The sequence below is a fragment of the Capsicum annuum genome, chromosome 1 (assembly GCF_002878395.1).
Source record: "Capsicum annuum cultivar UCD-10X-F1 chromosome 1, UCD10Xv1.1, whole genome shotgun sequence".
Classification (NCBI taxonomy): domain Eukaryota; kingdom Viridiplantae; phylum Streptophyta; class Magnoliopsida; order Solanales; family Solanaceae; genus Capsicum; species Capsicum annuum.
Genome location: NC_061111.1, coordinates 94,079,443 through 94,098,054, shown reverse-complemented (window position 1 = coordinate 94,098,054; position 18,612 = coordinate 94,079,443).

The window sequence follows — 18,612 nt, the reverse complement described above, 5'->3', positions numbered from 1 at the left end:
TGGAATTGGCGTCATGGATTCCCCTATATAAATAGAATTTTGTATTGAAATTGGTAATAACATCAACCCACTTTATGAAACTTGCTTTGAAACATGGATATATACATATTGAAACCAATTTTGAAACCTTGCAGTTAATAAGAGGTTAATGAAATGTGTTTTGATTTATGAAAGTGGACCTTGGGGTTATAGATCCCCCTAGGTTAATGGATAACTGGAATAGCATAATGATATAAGCTTGTATGCATAATTAGTATGTTGATACCAATGGTATGTGCCTTAATGGATGATTCTTTGTCAAACAACATAGGAATATGTACATGTTTTAATTGTGCATAAAGGGTGTTGTGTATCTTATTGTAAAGGTGGTGGTCCTAAGAGACATTGGAATATTTAGATTCTAGGCTTGAATCTTTCTTAATTTGACCTCATGTCTCATTTTTATTAAAAATTCAACCCAATATTAAGAAATTTAATCCATTACCTATCTCTAATGTCAGAACCAAAACACATAAGCCTCTAATATTGAGTTTTCACCTCATGCACAGACCTAGAAGTTAGCTACAACATAAAAATATAGAATCTACGCATCAAAAAATTCAATGATACCCATATTTTCCACTTCTAAATCGAGGTCAAAACGGACCTCGAAATAGGTTTTAAAAAAAAAGGGTAAAACTCAAATTTTAATCGAAAATCATATTTCCTAAGATTAAAGGAACTCATAGGAGAAAATCCAAGTGAAATTACGACTTGAATAGAATAATGATAATTTGGGTCTTCTAGGCCTAAATCCTTAAATTCCACCTTTAAATACGAGTTTTAAACAACATTTAAATGATAAAAATTAAATAAACTAATTTTAATAGGGATTTGGAGATTACCCAATCTTAAAAATTTAAGGAAATGCTTAGAAACTCGAACCCTACGCTCCAAGTCATAAAAATTGAGTAAAAATCATGAAAAAAAGAAAATAAACTTCCTAGGCATCGCCTATTTGACTACCGGGTCACTTAGGCAACTATCACTTAAGTGTCCCGGTGTCGCATAGGTGAATCGTGCCTCTTTGTGTACGCGGCTTGGCTGCCACTTAAGTGACAAGCATCTGGCGTGCCAGTTTCTCTTAAGCCACCAGGCCATCGCTTTAGCGGCTTTCTCTTAACCAAGTCTGATATCACTTTGGAGACATTTTTTTGTCAGTCCAAGCCGCATAAGTGACCAAAGCATTGCTTAAGCAATTTCACTAGTTGAGTGGTATCTTAATTATGGACTTAGATAATTTCAAGTCTCCATAGACCCTTTGAGATTCATCTGGAATCTCGTGTATGCAAACAAACTACTCACCGCACTAAATTGATGCTCTACACTCAATGGCGATATCAGATTTTGAAAAATGTTAATTTTACAAATTTGACCCTTGAGAGCCAATTTCACAATTTTCTTAATCGAGGTTCGAAATAAGATATAACAGATATAAAACTGCACCAACCATGTTACCAATCTAAAATTAATATTTTGAATCTATTAGTGTGGTCCATTTTTTCATCTGATGCACAAATCAAAAAATATTGACCGAAATCAACTAATAAGCCATTAAGACAATGAAAAATGACCAACTCATACAAATCACATCAAAATGCATTAGAAATTATGCCAATAATCCCAACACACTATAAATACTACAAAGAAACCAATGGGAAGGGTAAAATAGTCAAATCACACATAAATAAATATTTCACATAGATCACCAAATAATTAGGTCATCACACCTACCCTTCCCAAATAGTGTTTTATTTAAAGTGAGAATAATCAATCAAAGGTAGAGAATTACAGCATGCAAAATCACTAGTAAAAAGAAAATTTTCATCTTTCAAAGTGTTTTAATTCAGATTTTTTCTATGAGATAAATATGTAATGGGATCTTCAACAAGAAATATACTCAATGAGTCACTCCTATTCAAATAACAAACTTTTCCATTCTTGTCACTAATTTGATACATATTAATCACGGTGAAAACTTTCTCAATTGGTGAAGTATAATTATAACTGAGTTGATCAACAAAAGTTTCACATAAAAATGTACTATCAACCATATCACAAGTACCAACACTAGGTGGATACAAATAAATCTTTCAAGAAAAAACCAATTTAGTAATCAATAGGATCAAAATTTGTATGAACACTCCTAAAAAATACATTATTATTATATGGTAAGAAATCACATGACAACGTTCTATCATTCATAGCATAAGTGTTAACACTAAATAGACATAAATTGATCATGCATGAAGCATCAATTCAGTCATCAATATAATTATGAACAGTCTCAACAAACACATTATCACCATATAAAAAAGAATTATTAAGATCTTAAAAAGACACACTATCACTCACACTTGGTTCATTGAAATTTTAATGTGGTAAGTATAGTTCTTTTGTCTTATCTGTATTAAGAATGATCTTTTTTAACTTGAGATAAAACTCCTTTTAGAGTGTTCAAACACACTTTGAAATTACAAGGTGTTCTTTTAAAATTCTAATTATCCTAGTGAAGACAAAATATTTAGGGATATGAGAAAGTATTATTGGTGGTGCAGGATAAAAAAAGATATATCAGACTTTGTATCTTGGTATTTTTATTACCAGTAGATGATGTCTGAGCACTTGACACCTGGTAGTTTCTTTAGCGGATACCCATTCTAGAGTTTAAGTTGGAGTAGATTACCAGGGATTTTATGATTGGTTTGTTGCACACTTTTTGTGGTTTGAATAGCATTTAGGTTATTATTGATCAGTGGACAAACTCTGCTCACTTTTTACATATTGAATCTTCCTCCTTTAGTGCCGAGAGGTTCGCTCAGATATATGTTTGAGAGGTAGTTCATCTCCATAAGGTTCTAGTATCTATTATTTATTATAGAGGTTCTTAGTTCAGCTTTAACTTTTAGAGAGAATTTTAGGAGGAGTTGGGTACCCAAGCTATCTTAGCATAAATTTTCATTCCTAGATTGATTGCCATTCTTAGGGGACTATTTGGTTTTAGGAGAACATACTATTTAGTTTTGAGAGAATATACTCGGAGTGTGTGTTATGGACTTTGGAGGTCAGTGGGGCGAGTTTTAGCCTTAAAAGGATTTGCCTATACTAACTACCATTCATGTATCCAAATAGCTCTATTTGAGGCTATGTATGGTAGGTTGCATAGAAATATAGCTATATGATTTGATGTTTTTAAGGATAGGACATGGGTCATTGATCAATTGTGTGATTCTCTGCATAGGGTTTGGGTGATTCAGAAAATGTTAAGAGCAACTTAGAGTAGACATAATAGTTAAGCTTACCACATGTCTCTAGTATTAGAGTTTTGAGTTGGTGACGTTATGTTCCTTTAAATATCACCTATGAAGGGTATGATGAGGTTCAGAAAGAGGGGAAAGTTTAGCACTAGGTATATTGGTCAATGTAAGATTCTACACATAGAGATGTAAAATATGAGTTAGTGCTATAGTCTAGATGATTATAAAATACTTCAGTGGGATTTTCGTTATTTAAATGATAGGTTGACCTTTTAATAGAAGCTTAATTCTATTCTAGACAAAGATTTCATATGGTTGTAATCTAAGGATATTCTTGCATAATAGTTCAATGGGGACACTATTTAATCATCGAGACTATTTGTGAGATCTAGCATGACATGTATGTAGACATAGTACCCTTACCTATTGGTGCCTTTAACTACATCTTGACTCTTTTCTTTAATGATAAAATTTATTTTAGTAATGGATGTTGTAATATAATACCCCATATTTCTCAAGCTTAACTTAAATCTTAGTTCATAAGTTATCCAATATAAATTTTTTGAAACGATCAGTATTTTTTAGTTTAGAGCTTGTTATTGTGCAGGAAATTGAATTATCTTTCCAACGATATAAAATTGGCCTAAAGTTGATAACCGGGTAAGAAGTTATGGCTATTTTAATTTTCAGTCATTAAACACTATCATTCAGGCCAGTAACGCATCGTGGAGTATGTCAAACTGACAATTGTTAGTACCGTAATATCGGCGCATCATGCCATAGCTTATTTTCACAATTGTCCATTTCCAGTGTTCTAAAATAATTCCACTGCATCGCGGTGAACTTACAGGTCCTAACCAAAGTAGCAAAGCAATAAAACCACATCGCGCCACTATGCATTTTTCCAATTGGCAATTTCTAGAGACATGGCGCGATAGCACCGCGTCGCGCCAAGTGCCTATTTTGGAAAATTTTCACGAAAATTAAAAGTTTCATCCATGTTTAAAATAGTCTTTTCCCATGATTTTAACATGCCCATATATGGAATTTAATCCCTAAAAATGTTTTAAGTCCTTACTCACTCAATTTATCATCAAATTAAAAGCGTTTTCTCTCTAAACTACAAACACTGCTTTAAGAAACCAAGAGCAATCTTAAAGGATTCACCAAGAACATCTAAAAAATCACAAATTTAGGTATGTTAGGTGTTCATCTATGGGTTCCTTTAACCAATAGAGTCCACAAATCCATTTTCAAAATATAAGATTGTTAAATTATGAACTTTCATGCTTGAATTGAATTTTATTCATGTTCATGTTATTGTTGGGTTTTAGTCAATGATTAAATATCATGCTTTTATGAAATTAATCACTGAATGTGTTGAATTACATGATCTTCATGATAAACCATTCAATTTACAATTTTATTGATGTAGCCATGATAACTATATGTTTTGATTATTGTATAACTTAAGCATGCTCCCCATGTGTTTGATAAAATGCCTATGTGAATAAAATAGTGCCATTATAACATGACAGCATGTATTCTTCATTCATGTATAAGTAGATACATTACAATTGTTTGATTAAATGCCTCTATGACTGAACTATGGACAAGTTTACATTGTTATGAGTTTCAAGAGTATATTATGCTTTATTTTTCATGCTATCGAGTCCTGGGGGTATTTAATACCCTTCAATTTAGATGTGTTCCTAGATCCAGTGTCAGTTACAGAATTTCAATCTTGTCATGATCAGTAGTACTTTCAGCCAGTTATTGAACTTAGTAGAACTCAGTCAATTACCGAACTTAGGAAAACTTAGTAAGCTCAGTATCAGTCCATCCTAGTTTAGTATACTCAGTTCAGTTCCTTTTAGTTTGGAGTAGGATTCAGCAGTGAGGGAACCCAAGAATGGGGGCTTACCTTCCAGTATAGGCTGTGATATCTAAAAGCAATCCTTGCACTCTAGAACGGTGTAGCTAATGTAGGTTGATACATCAAACCTGCCAGTTGAGGGTTGATGAGGTGTTTTAACCTGCCAGAAGAGGGTTCCACCATTCTCATAAGAGTACCTACCAAATAAGGGTAACTTTCTAGTGTCTTTACCAGTGGCACGGTACTGACAACTTTCCAACTAGGGTCACAGGTTGGACCCCAACTCAGTTATCTTATTTGATTATAATGTTTAAAAGTGTTTTCAAACATGCAGGGGTTAAAATTGTTCAATAAGAGTTTAGGTGAGAAAATTAGTTTTACTATCGCATTGGATTCTAATGTGTTGAATAAGTTCTTAGTTGTTGTTTTGTGTAATTATGTGTGGAAAAACTTTTTTATAATGTGAAAAGTGTAATTGAGTCAAGTCAAGTGCCAAAATAATGAGTCAAAGATCAAGTGAGCAAGCCTAGTCTTAGCTCATGTTTCTTACTCGTCGTTGTAAATGTTATGATGTTTTGAGCTCAAAGCCAGGGTCTTTGATGATGTGGGATACTTGTGAACTTTATTATGGTGATATGTAGATGTTAATGGAGCTTTAAATTAAAGGTAAAACAACACCAAAAGCTTGGAGGGAAGGAAAAATACCACCACAAGGCATGGGACACAAAATTGGACGTCGAACACTTAACAAAATATTTGGATGAAATATCCAGTATCTGTAGGCTATATGCCCTTGATGAAGGATCCATAGCATTCTGATTTTCCTTAGAGAAATTTGTGAGATGCAACTTCCAGGGAAAGGATGTGATATGTCCGTGCAACACCCTTTATTTCAGTATAATTAAGACCGCGATGTGTGCTATACAACAATGCAATTATAGGTGAGACCCATGCTATATGTTAGTGCTCCCATGCCTACATCACATACTTCATTTTAGTGCTCTCATTCATGTTATCTCTTTCACTCCTACACGGATCAAGATTGGCCCACTATAAATACACTACATTGTACACGTTATTAAGAATCTTGTTGGACAATTTTTGGATAGGTTGTTGCACATTATTTTAGGTTTTAATCTTATATTTATTTATATTTTAATTATATCATAACATGTATTCAATCACTAGGATTATGATTATTACAATTAGTGGCTAAAAACTCCCTTTTCCGAGTTAAAGCAAAGAACATGACTACTATCATTTTGGACTAATTTCGTTGTATTCGCTTATCATATTTCGTTACTTATTTATTCATTTTTAATTATTTTGAGGATTTATCACCCTTATAATAAATATATTATCAACCTTGTGATCTCAGGAGCGGGAATAGGGAGCTAGAATATGGGGATAAACAAAGTAAGATTTGTATTCTATTATAAAATAACGAATTTGAATTAGTGTCTAAGATAGGGATGCAACTAGAAGCCTTACTTGATTCACATGTAGGATGATAAAGTTAAGCACTTAATTGAATGATTACATCCCCGCTCAATGATGTAGTTGTAATGTCCAAGTTAGGTAAACGACTAAAGATCTGGAGACCATGATCATGAGATTAACCCTACGAATCAACAACCTTGATAAGTAAGTTAACAAATGAAGTTCAATAATTTAATATGATTTTTTGAAGTTCTTTAACCCTAGGCTTTACTCTATTGATTTTCTCAAGTCTTTTATTTTACTCACTATTTACTTTATATTTAGTTTTACCAATCATAATCTCTTTTAGGGTTACCTCGCATCAATTTAACCTCAATAAGTGAATTAGAATTAGAATAGTCGTTGAAACAAGTCCCTCTGGGATCGATATTCATCTTTCTTAAAGGCCACTATATTACTTGGTAGACCGTGTACACTTGCATGTGCACTTGGGCACTGTCAATTTTTTGGTGCCATTGTTGGGGATGTGTAATTTGGAAACTATTTTATTTTTATTTTTTATTGTTGGATTACTTTGATGTTTTATTCTTTGTCTTGGTTTTATATTTGTAGGAAACAGGTTTTCAAAGTAGTAAGCGGGCAAGGACTTGAGAAATTATTGAACCAAGCCCAGAATCTTAGAACCTCTTCCATCAATGAAGGAGAGAAGCAATCCTTCTACTCTATATTCCAAAAATCAAAGAAGATCAAGATAATCCTGCTCCTATGGCTTAAAAACAAAAAGCCTGCAGGACGGTTAGAGAAGTGGCGATCCCACTTCTAAAAAATCTGACCTCAGCTTTTCAGAAACTATTTAATGGAGGCAAGTTCAAGATAAATAAAAATATGGTGAAGTTTTTTATTATAGTAGATAGATTATAGGGCTCGTACATAAAGATCCATAGGTCCAATTGCAGAATTTCATTCAGCTCACTGACACATTCATTCTGACAGATATGAATGCTGATTATCTGAGGCTGACACTCTTCCCCTATTCACTTATTGTGGAAGCTAAAATATGTATGAACTCTAAGCTAACAAATTTTATCACATGATGGGATATCTTAGCTCGAAAGTTCCTCATTAAATTCTTTCTATCTGGCAATACTGTGAAGCTTCGTAGTAAGATAGTGAGCTTTAAACAAAGGACAATCAAGAATCTCTATCATGCTTGGGAGAGGTTCAAGTCACTTATTCAGGACTTTCCACATTATCAATAGTCCAACGAGGTACTTGCTCATACTTTTGTAGAAGCATTTGACCATAACACAAAATTTTGCTAGATTCACTTGCAGGTTGTCAAGTGTTGGAGTTGACTTATGATGAGTTATAAATCTTATTGAAGAACATCACATTAGGAAATCCCTATTCGCATGGTGATTCTAGGAGTTCCATAAATAAAGTTATAGGAGTGTTGGAGGTGGACCAATATACTACTTTATTAGCTCAGGTTGCTGCATGGTGGACCAATACATTGCATTATCAGCTTAGGTTGCTACATTACAAAACTTGATAAACACCAGATTAGCATCTTGAAATTGGGAGCTACACAGCCTGTAATAGTAGTTAACGTAGTTTAGCAGACCAATGGTTGGTGTGATTTTTGTGGCAACAGTGATCATTCAACGGCTATATGTGCTGCCAATCCTTAGTGTGTGATGTATGTCAAAAATTCTCAAAGAAAGAATTATGAAAATGCCTAAAACATTAAATAAAAACTTATCCACTGAATAAGCCTTGGAACGCCCAGCAAAAGCAAATTCAGCAATCATAGGCACAAGGAAATCAATCAACTAGCAACTTGGAAGAGAAGATGAAACAAATTCAAGCTAATCAAACATAATTGGTTGCAGATGTAAAGAACCAGCAAGTGTCCATGCAAATCTTAGAGTTGTAGTTGGGGTAGTTATCACAGACACTAAATACAAGGCTGTAAGGTAGTTTTCCAAGAGATACTAAAAATCTAAAACAAGTTATGGCAATCACATTGAGGAGTGGTAAAGATCGTAACGAAGAACCTCCTAAGATAACTAAGGAAGTAGATATAGATTTAACTCCCCAATATGTTAATGACAAAGTTTTTGAGAGGTTGAGAAAACTTGAGTACTCGAAAGAAAAATTTGCTGAAGAAGTGAAGAAGATCCCACAACTACCTTTCCCACAGAGGCATATTAAGGAAAAAGAGGATGCATGTTTCAAGAAGTTCTTTGACACGTTTAGAGAGCTTCACATTAATTTACCTCTTTTATATGTTTTTCAGAGAATACCCAAGTTTGCTAAGTACTTAAGAGACATTCTTGCTCATAAAATTAAGCTACAAGATGTGGAGGTAGTAGAACTCACTAAAGAGTATAGTCTTGTGGTCACACAAAAGATGTCAAAAAAGCTTAAGGACTTAGGGAAGTGCACTCTCCCCATTCATATTAGCAACAGAGAGGTGGTTCAGGCACTTAGTGATTAAGGGCAAGTATAAACCTGATGCCCTTATCGTTGTTCAACACATTAGTCTTAGGAAAGCCTATACCACACTCTTTACTCCTGCAACTAGCAAACGGGACCATAGCCCATCCTGAAGGAGTTATATAGGATGTTTTCATAAAGATTAGTAAATTTATTATTCTTGCTGACTTTATTTCTCTAGATTTTCTTGTAGATGAATAGATACCAATCATCTTGGGACATCTATTTTTATCAATGGGGGAGCTTTAATTAATGTGAGAGAAGGTACATTCACACTGAGTTTTGAAGATGAAGAGGAGGTTTCAAAGTTTACAAACCACTTAACACACTATCCCATTATAAAGACTTGTGCATGATTACTGTGATTGAAGGGGATAAGTGTGGGGTTGTGGAGTCTATTCCATAAAAGACCTCTTCAGACACCCTCATTGAGCATCCTAAGCCACAACCACCTAAGAATGACATAATGCAGATTGATTAGCCAGAAAAGTTTAAAGTTGAAAAAGTTATTAACCTTGAGAGTTCACACTCAAGAGGTCAGAAATGAATAATAAGATGGACTTCATGTGTGAGGAAAGAGATAAAGGAACTTGGTTAAGTTGAGGTGGGTCGTGCCGTGACACTAAATCAGGCGCTGGTTGGGAGGCAACCCAAGTTAGGTTGGTATGTATTATTTTTTAGTTTTTAGTTTTTTTTACTTCATGTAGTGTTTATTTTTGTTGAGTCACAAGTTGATGGAAAGTCTTAGTATCGAAAACCTGATCTAAAGAGCATGGCAAAGATTGAGTGCAGGGTCCCTAAACCCTCTTGATGTGTGAAGATTCTAATAGCTAGGCCTAGAGGCCTCAGGAAGTATTTCTATCTCTAATTTTAAAGTATACTTTGGGGGCAAAGTATACTTTTAAGTATGGGGTGTGAAAATTCCCATTTTTAAGGTAAATTTAATAAAATTTGTGTGTTAGAAATAAGTGAGATATTTTTATTGGTGCTATATTTTCTTGCATGATGCAAGTGGGTTTATATGAAAAGAGAATGTTAATTGTGGGAATTACTTCTTTTGAGACTACTAGGCTCATGTTTATGATTCTTATACTTGTAGGCTTATATTTTGAATTCATGTTGTTGTTTGGTTGAGTTTCTATGATGATCCTATGTGAGTTGAGCATGTGCCATGTGCGTGTGGGGTGTTGTATATTCCTTGTTGTATTTGATTTCTAAAACTTTCCTGGTGTGTGTAAAGCAAAATAAAGAGTATGGGTTTAGGATATGATATAGGTATTTCTTTGATGGCCTTGTTTTATACCTTCTATTTTACCTACCCTTGAGCATAATCCTAGTAAGCTCCTTTGATCCTTTAGCTTTTTCTTTGGTAGCCTCATGTGTAGCTTAATTCCTTCTTTGATACCTTAATTTGATCCAAATCTCCAAAGCACTTTATTTAAAATTAGTGAGTTAAGGAGTGTGAAATTGAAGAAACAAAAGTCTAAATTTAATCCCCCAAAGTGATTGTTATTGGCGTTCAAAAGAATTGTTATGTGTTTTGATGGGGAGTTAAGTAATGAAAAGAATAAAAATTTGTTTAAATTGAATGAGTTGTGCATAAAATAATCCCACCATAGTGTTGAGAATGAGATTAATAAGATGGGGTGAAAAACAAAAAGGAATTGGGTAGACAAAAATAGTGTGATCTAGTTGTTAGAGTTGAATTGAATGTATAAAGTGATGTATTAAAGTGCTTAGGTAAGATAGTCACCATTCAACAAAAATAGTTTCTAATCGTCCCTTATCCTATATTACAACCCTTGAAAACCTATTTGATCCTAAGTTTAGCATTCTGATATTAGTGGAATACTACACTAAGGGCAAGCCTATGGTTCATTATGTGTAACTTGTGAATTCTTTGTGAGAGTGAGAAATATTTGATTTTTTTACCCATTATGTTATAAAATGCTTTTATGTGAGTCATTATGGGTAACTCTCTAATTTTGAGGGACTAAGAAATATGCATGAGTTTTTCAACTAGGTGAGTCAAATGTTGAGGCTAGTATGTTTGTAAGTAAGGTTCTTGAACTATCAATTGTGTACATGACATGCTTAGTATAGAAACTTGCATTCTGTGTAGTCATTGTATTACTAGCTTGAGTGTCTTGTATATAGTAGAAGTGTAGATTCTCCTCAACTTATGATGCTTAAATTTAAGAGTTATTCGAGGACGAACAAGGCTTTAAGTGTGGGGTGGTGATGTTGGGTGTATTTATGCACTTTAGTATTTCTATTCTAGCCTATTTAGCCTTGTTTTGAGGATAATTTGTGTTCTTAATGTGTTGATGATGATATAAATAAGCATTTAAGTTTTCAAGGATGTCATTACAATGTTTAAAAGTGTTTTCAAACAAGTGGGGGTTCAAATCGTTCAATTAGAGTTAGGCGAGAAAACTAGTTTTACTAGCTTAAGCTAGGTGATGTTCTTGTCTATCACATTGGATTCTAATGTATTGAATAAGTTCCTAGTGGTTTTATTGTGTAATTATATGTGAAACAACTTTTTTTAATGTGCAAAGTGTAATTAAGTCAAGTCAAGCTCCAAAATATTGAGTCAAAGATCAAGTGAGCATGCCTAGTCTTAGCTCGTGTTTCTTACTCGTTGTTATGAATGTTATGATATATTGAGCTCTAATACATGGTGTTTGATGATGTTTGATTCTTGTGGAGTAGATTATGGTGATATTTGGATGTTGAATAAGCTGGAAATTAAAGGGAAAACAACACCAAAACCTTGGAAGGGAAGGCAAAATAGCACAACAAGGCATGGGACACAAAGATGGACGTCAAACACTTAACCAAATATTTTGGTGCAATATCCAGTAGCTTCAGGATATATTACCGCGACACAAGCTCCATATCATTCTTCTTTACCTTTGAGAAATTTGTGAGATGCAACTTCCAGTAAAGGTATGTGATATGCCCGCGCAGCACCCTCCATTTCAGTGCAATTAAGCCCACGACGCGTGCAATACTACGGTGCAATTATGGGCACGATGAATGCTACATTTCAGTTCTCTCATGCATGTGATATCACACACTCCTACGTGGATTAGTATTGACCCACTATAAATAACTACATTGTTCACGTTATTCAGAATCTTGGATCTTTTTATGTTTTGGACAATTTTTGGGGAGGCTATTGCAAATTATTTTAGGTTTTAATCTTCTCTTTATTTAGCTTTTAATTATATCATAACATGTGTTGAAGCACTTGGATCATGATTATGACTTTATTGGCTAAAAACTGCCTTTCCATGGTTAAAGCCTAGAACATGACTACTATTATTTTGGATAAATTTCGTTGGATTCACTTATCATATTTGGTTGCTTTTTTATTTTTGTTTTAATTATTTTGAGGGTTGGTCACCCTTATGATATATATATATATACTGTCAGCCTTGTAATCTAGGGAGATGGAATAGGGAGATAAAATGTGGGGATAAAAAAGTAAGGTTTGTATTCTTTTATAAAATAAGGAATTCGAATTAGCGTCTAGAACAGAGATGTACCTAGAAGCCTTACTTGATTCGCATGTAGGATGATAACGTTAAGCAATTAATTATATTAATAAATCCCTGCTCAACTATGTAGTTGTAATGTCCAAGGTAGGTAAACAATTAGAGGTTGAGATACCATGATCATGCGAGTAACCCTACAAATCAACAACCAAGACAACCGTGTTAACGAATATAGTTCAATAACATAGTATGATTGTTTGAAGTTCTTTAACCTTGGAATTTACTCTATTAATTGTCTCAATTCTTTTGTTTTACACACTATTTACTTTACATTTAGTTTTACCAATCATAAAATCTTTTAGGTTACCTTGAATCAAGTTAATCTCAACAAGCTAGTTAGAATTAGGATATTCATTGAAACAAGACCCTGTTGGATTGATATTTGTGTTTCTTGAAGGCCACTATATTACTTGGTAGACCACATACACTTGCATGTGAGCTTGGGCGCCGTCAAATTTCCATGAATATTCTACAGCTTCTTAAAAATAGGAAATGGAGGTCATCATTCTAATCAATAGGGCTCTACTACACACTGGTTTTTGTACCAACAATAATAGTGAACCTAGGCTCTAATACCAATTTGTCATAACTTAGTTTTTGATTCAAGATGGCACCTAATTTATCCCACTAGCAAGTAAGACAAGTCGTAACCCTGAGCTATAAGCGATGGGCTAATTTATTTGAAAAAGTCTTAAAAGGCAAAAAAATTTGCAAGTAAGGACTTCAATAATAATCAAGTAATAATAATAATATGAAAGATAAATAAAACATCAATAACCATCCCAGGACCTAGTAGTATCGTTACAAGAGCTACTAACAAAGAAACATAAGTACTAAAATAGTCAAATACAAATTCATTTCAAATAGTTAGAGACTAGACATAAGTAATAGAAGGAAAAAGGGCAACTCTTACTCTAAGAACTCACCCTATCACCGAACTCAACTTACCACAATCTCGGTGTCAAAGATGTCCACTAGTACTCGAATCTACACCAAAAAGGTAGAGAAGTATAGTATGATTACCAAAGCACGGTCAATGTCAGACTTAAACCAAAACTCATATAGTCAAATGTCGGACTTGAACTAGAACTTCTATAGTATAATGTCGGACTTAACCCAAAACTCAAGATCAAAAACCACTAAACTGGAACTAGATCTTATATTAACTCCCAAGTACCAAACTAACATAAGTATCAAGGATCCCACTTCTACAACTCTCAAATATGCCACTTAAAGAATATATATATTATACATCAAGTTTTCAAGGAACTAACAAGAGTCTTGGTCTAAGATGGATCGAAGGGGCCCACTTCTTATCCCCAAAAACCGTTCCAAGGAAAACCTACCATGAGCTAGGCTAAGGTATCTAAATTTACTTCTAGATGTTCAATTATCCACAATTAGTCCTAGGATACCAATTCAACATAAACATAACTAATTAAGTCATTACACCATATTTATGATTTCAAAATCAATTTGAAATAACGCTAATTAACAAACTATATCTCTAAGGCCTAATTTCTCATCATATATCTAGAATAACATCATAAATATACTATGAATTAGCTCAATCTATGAGAAAGGTAAACCTAGCCTACCTGGATGTCTAAGAAAAGCCCAACAAAATTCGCAAAACCATCGATATTAATTTATGAGAATCTTTCGCAAGATGCCATGCTATCAAAATCATAATAAACTCATCATAATGAGAACAATAATACCCATATTTCAAACTTATGTGTTGAAACCAAAATTATATAAAAATCCCATGTGGGACCTATTTGCAGAATCGTACTTTCAAAATCCACAACATGTTGTTCCTCTATCCTCAAGGAATATTTACCCCTAAGAATGGGTAAATTCTGAGACCAAATGGTGCTACAATCACCCCACCAATATTATAGAGTTTCTGGAAAATGATAAAGGATTTAACCATGAAATGATGGAAGCTTACTAGGAATTCCAAGAAGAATTGTGTAACTCAAGATTACAAGAACTTCAAAATCACCCACTAATTGTTCTCCCAAGTTTTTACAATTCTTAGGGTTCTACACTCTTAAAAATGGGTGAAAATGAGAGAAAAAAGGCTAAACGAGGAATTTATAGGGTCCCAATTGTCCAGGTGTCTCTTAAGCAGACACTCGGTTGCTTAAGCAGTTATTGATTTAGCAATCAAGGGTGGTCACTTAAGATATACTTGTTGACCCTGTACATATCGCTTAAGCGACCTTTGCCTGCTTAAGAGGCCATCGCATAAGCACCAAATACATCTCTTAAGAAATAACTACTGAACAAGCAAATTTGTTTAAGCGTTCAGCTAGTCGCTTAAGCAGCCTTCGCTTAAGCAACCCAATTGGCATTGAATTTAATGCACCAGTACTAGCTTAAGACTTTGAATTATTCTGAGTATCCATCGATTCCTCAAGATTTATTCAAAATCTCATGTACGCAAATGAACTATGCTACCCTATATTCATTGTGATGGACTTAATGGCACAGTCAAAATTTCCATCTGAGGTTGTCTAGACAAAAAGTGGGTTCTATACCCATTTGTCATTTTTTTCCTTAACTTCTGGCCAAATCTCAAGATGGGTCTGGGCGACTCATGACCTAGATCAAGGGACCTCTAGCCTAAAATCGATGTTCTAAAGCTGTGGGAACTGTCATAATTGGCATATAAGGTTGTTTGACTAAAGTTTTTGTCAGTTTCCAATTCTTACCAATAAAGACTTCAAAATAAGGAATTTTCTTTAAAAACCAAATGAACTGTCCAAAAAATGAACTGTCATCTCCAACAAGTCATAAATAACTTGGGGAAACTATAGGAAAGCTCTAAATGGAGAAAATGAAAAGAAATACAAAAATAAACCTAGAAGATCATTATAATTTCTCTCGAATACCAAACCTAGCAAAACATAAGAAAATATAAGAAAGAAAAGAACCTCACAGAATAAAGACCATCACAAGGGTTTAGAAATCCATCAAACATGACATGAATATAAAAAAATGTGATATAGCCAATCATCAACTATTCTCATTAAAAAATCTAATATTCATAAAGAACATTACTATTCAAAATATCATCAACTAATGATAACATTAATAAAGCAATTACTTCAAAATAATTCCAAGTAGGTAAGTTCATATTTGTTATGGTAAGTGTGAAGAAAAAATGATTGCTTATTGCAAGATAAAACCATTTTTAAGATGGATCCATGAACAATGCCCGCACATGAAAAGTGTCATCGGGATCAAAAGGAAAGTTTATCCACCAATCGTGGTGAAAAGAAATTCACGTACCATCTTAAAATAATGGTAATATAAGTGACACACTCAAAACAAGCAAGTGTAACATCATAGGCAAATAGATAATAAAGAGAGGACTCACACAAAATAACTCCATACAAGGTGTTCTCATATTTATGGTCATTGTTATATTCAAGAGAATAAGACATATTATAATGAATTGGAACACGTAAAGATAAAGATTTAATTGGGAAATATACATCATCTCTTCTTTCAACACTATTCTTTTGAACAACTATATTATTATATTACAAGTAGACATTTCTGTCTTTGGAAAGAATATTGTCACACCATAGTGCGTTCTCAAACAAATTATAGATTAAGAGCTAATCACTACTATAATTAACACAACTAAGTACCATAACTTCATGTGATCTCACCCTTCTAATATAATGTGTTTTACTTCCTATTTTTCATGCATCCTTTGTAGTTTACAGGGTGAGTCTATGCACATGGACTTGATCCTTATGCGGCGACTCCAGGTGTGTGGCCCTATTCCTCATGTTGTAAGGCTACCCAGCATGGGCAATCTAAAATATTTTCTTATTTTAATTTAATATTCGATTTTTATGATGTTTTCAACCCTATGCCTTTACATAGTTAAAGAAACACTATTAGAGTGGGTTGCTTATGTGAGGAAAAAATACATGACTTTATACTATCGTTTACCTCACATTCTTTTCATAACCTAAAAAATTAGGTCATGACAACACCAACTACAATCCACCAATAGGTAAGCCAAAGTCATAACTAGAATGTAAACTAACGAGCTAATAAAAAGAAGAGATTATGCCATTTACAATTAAATAAGATGACTAACACAAGATATAATAGTAGAACATTTATATAGATTTAGGGAAAGAAACACTAAATATACAAAATGATCCCCAAGACCGAATATCAGTCTGTGCAAGAGCTACTGCAAATACAAGGAGTATATGATAGATACAATATGTACATATATAAAAATACCTATAAATATACAAAACAAGTCTAGTCCAAAAGTATAAGGATATGTGTCAACCCAGGTTACAAAAATCTGACCTAAATCTTCAATTCCCAAAGCTCCATACTAGGGAAAGCATCATCGACGATGACTCATACAAGGATCTGTATCAGAGACAAAGATGCAAAAGTGTAGTATGAGTGTCAAAACATATGGTACCCTATAGGTATCATAGACTGGCTAAATTTAAATAAGATGCAGGTATAATAAAATGTGAATACAAACTAAGGTTATGTAAAGAAAGGGTAGAGCTTGGGTAACATGTCTAACTAAAAACTTAAGGGAAATACAAGGACTTAAGAAGAATGTTAATAATAAATTATCTACAACCTAATCGGACCTCATAAGCTTGGAGGATTCAAATAACAAACAATACCCTAACCACCCTCATAAGTATGGTAGATGCAAACAACAAAGAATTCTAACTATAGACAATTTATAAATATAGATATGTATGAATGGATTCCATGAAATACAATTGAAAATATAAAACATTCCCATCAATACTGTTTACTCCTTCCCTGGCATCTAGTTTTCACAAAAGTAGGACCCTTGAGGCACTCAAACTGTATTCTCTGCCTAAACTCAAACTGGGCTCTTGAATAATAAGAAGTAGTGTAATTTGTCCAAACTTGAACCGAGTCTAAAAGTAGTTTATTTTTCCCTTTTTAAAACTCAAAATCAAAAATATATGTTACTCAAATCATAATTTTAAATGAAAATGATAATTTTAAGCCAAGTCACCAGTATATCATAAATGTGCAGTCAATAATAAATACAATAAAGTTAATCAAGTCAGTCAACCAACCAACCAATACATATCCCACAAACTAATATTATAGTAAAACATGTCTATCTAGCTACAGAAAAGCCACTATCCTAGAAAAAAGCCTTATAAAAATGATATCCCAACTACAAATCCCTAAGGATCTCGACCTAAGGCAAGCAATTGCCAAAATCTAAGATAAGGCTTTCACTAATGATTTTAAAGCTATCATGCACCCTAGACTAATTCCATAGGAGAGAAAATGACATAAACTAAGGCCTAAAAACATTACCCTATACTAATTTAACTAACAAATTAGACAAAATTTATGCTGGGAATTTATGGAATTTTTATAGGAAATATGATAAAGGAACAATATAATAATGCCTTTAAGCTTCAATAGATTGATTCCATAAAGTTTTCTAGCTCCAAGATCTAAAACAATGGTGTAGAAGGAATTAAGAATAGGTTTAAAATTATGAAGACATAACTTTTACACTGCCTAGAGTCCCTTCTTCACAAATACTTGACCCCTGTTGTAAAAGAGGAGGCTTACTTAGTTAGGTCATTGTAAATGCAGTTGGTCCATTGCGAAAGAAAAGAACAAGCAAGGAATAACCATGACATCCCTTCTTCACTAATGTAATGATTTTCCCATGAATGTGAAGGTCAAGAATCCTTTTCCTTTGAAAATATGGCTAATGAATCATGAATGCGAAGATTAGTAATAACTTACACTAGTTGTTGTGCCCTATAAAGTTTCAACTATGCCAATAATCCCCACTCATGTACTCAAGTTTTATTTAAAACCTTGTGAATGCAAACAATATATACGACCACAGTGGAAATTGTATTTTGAA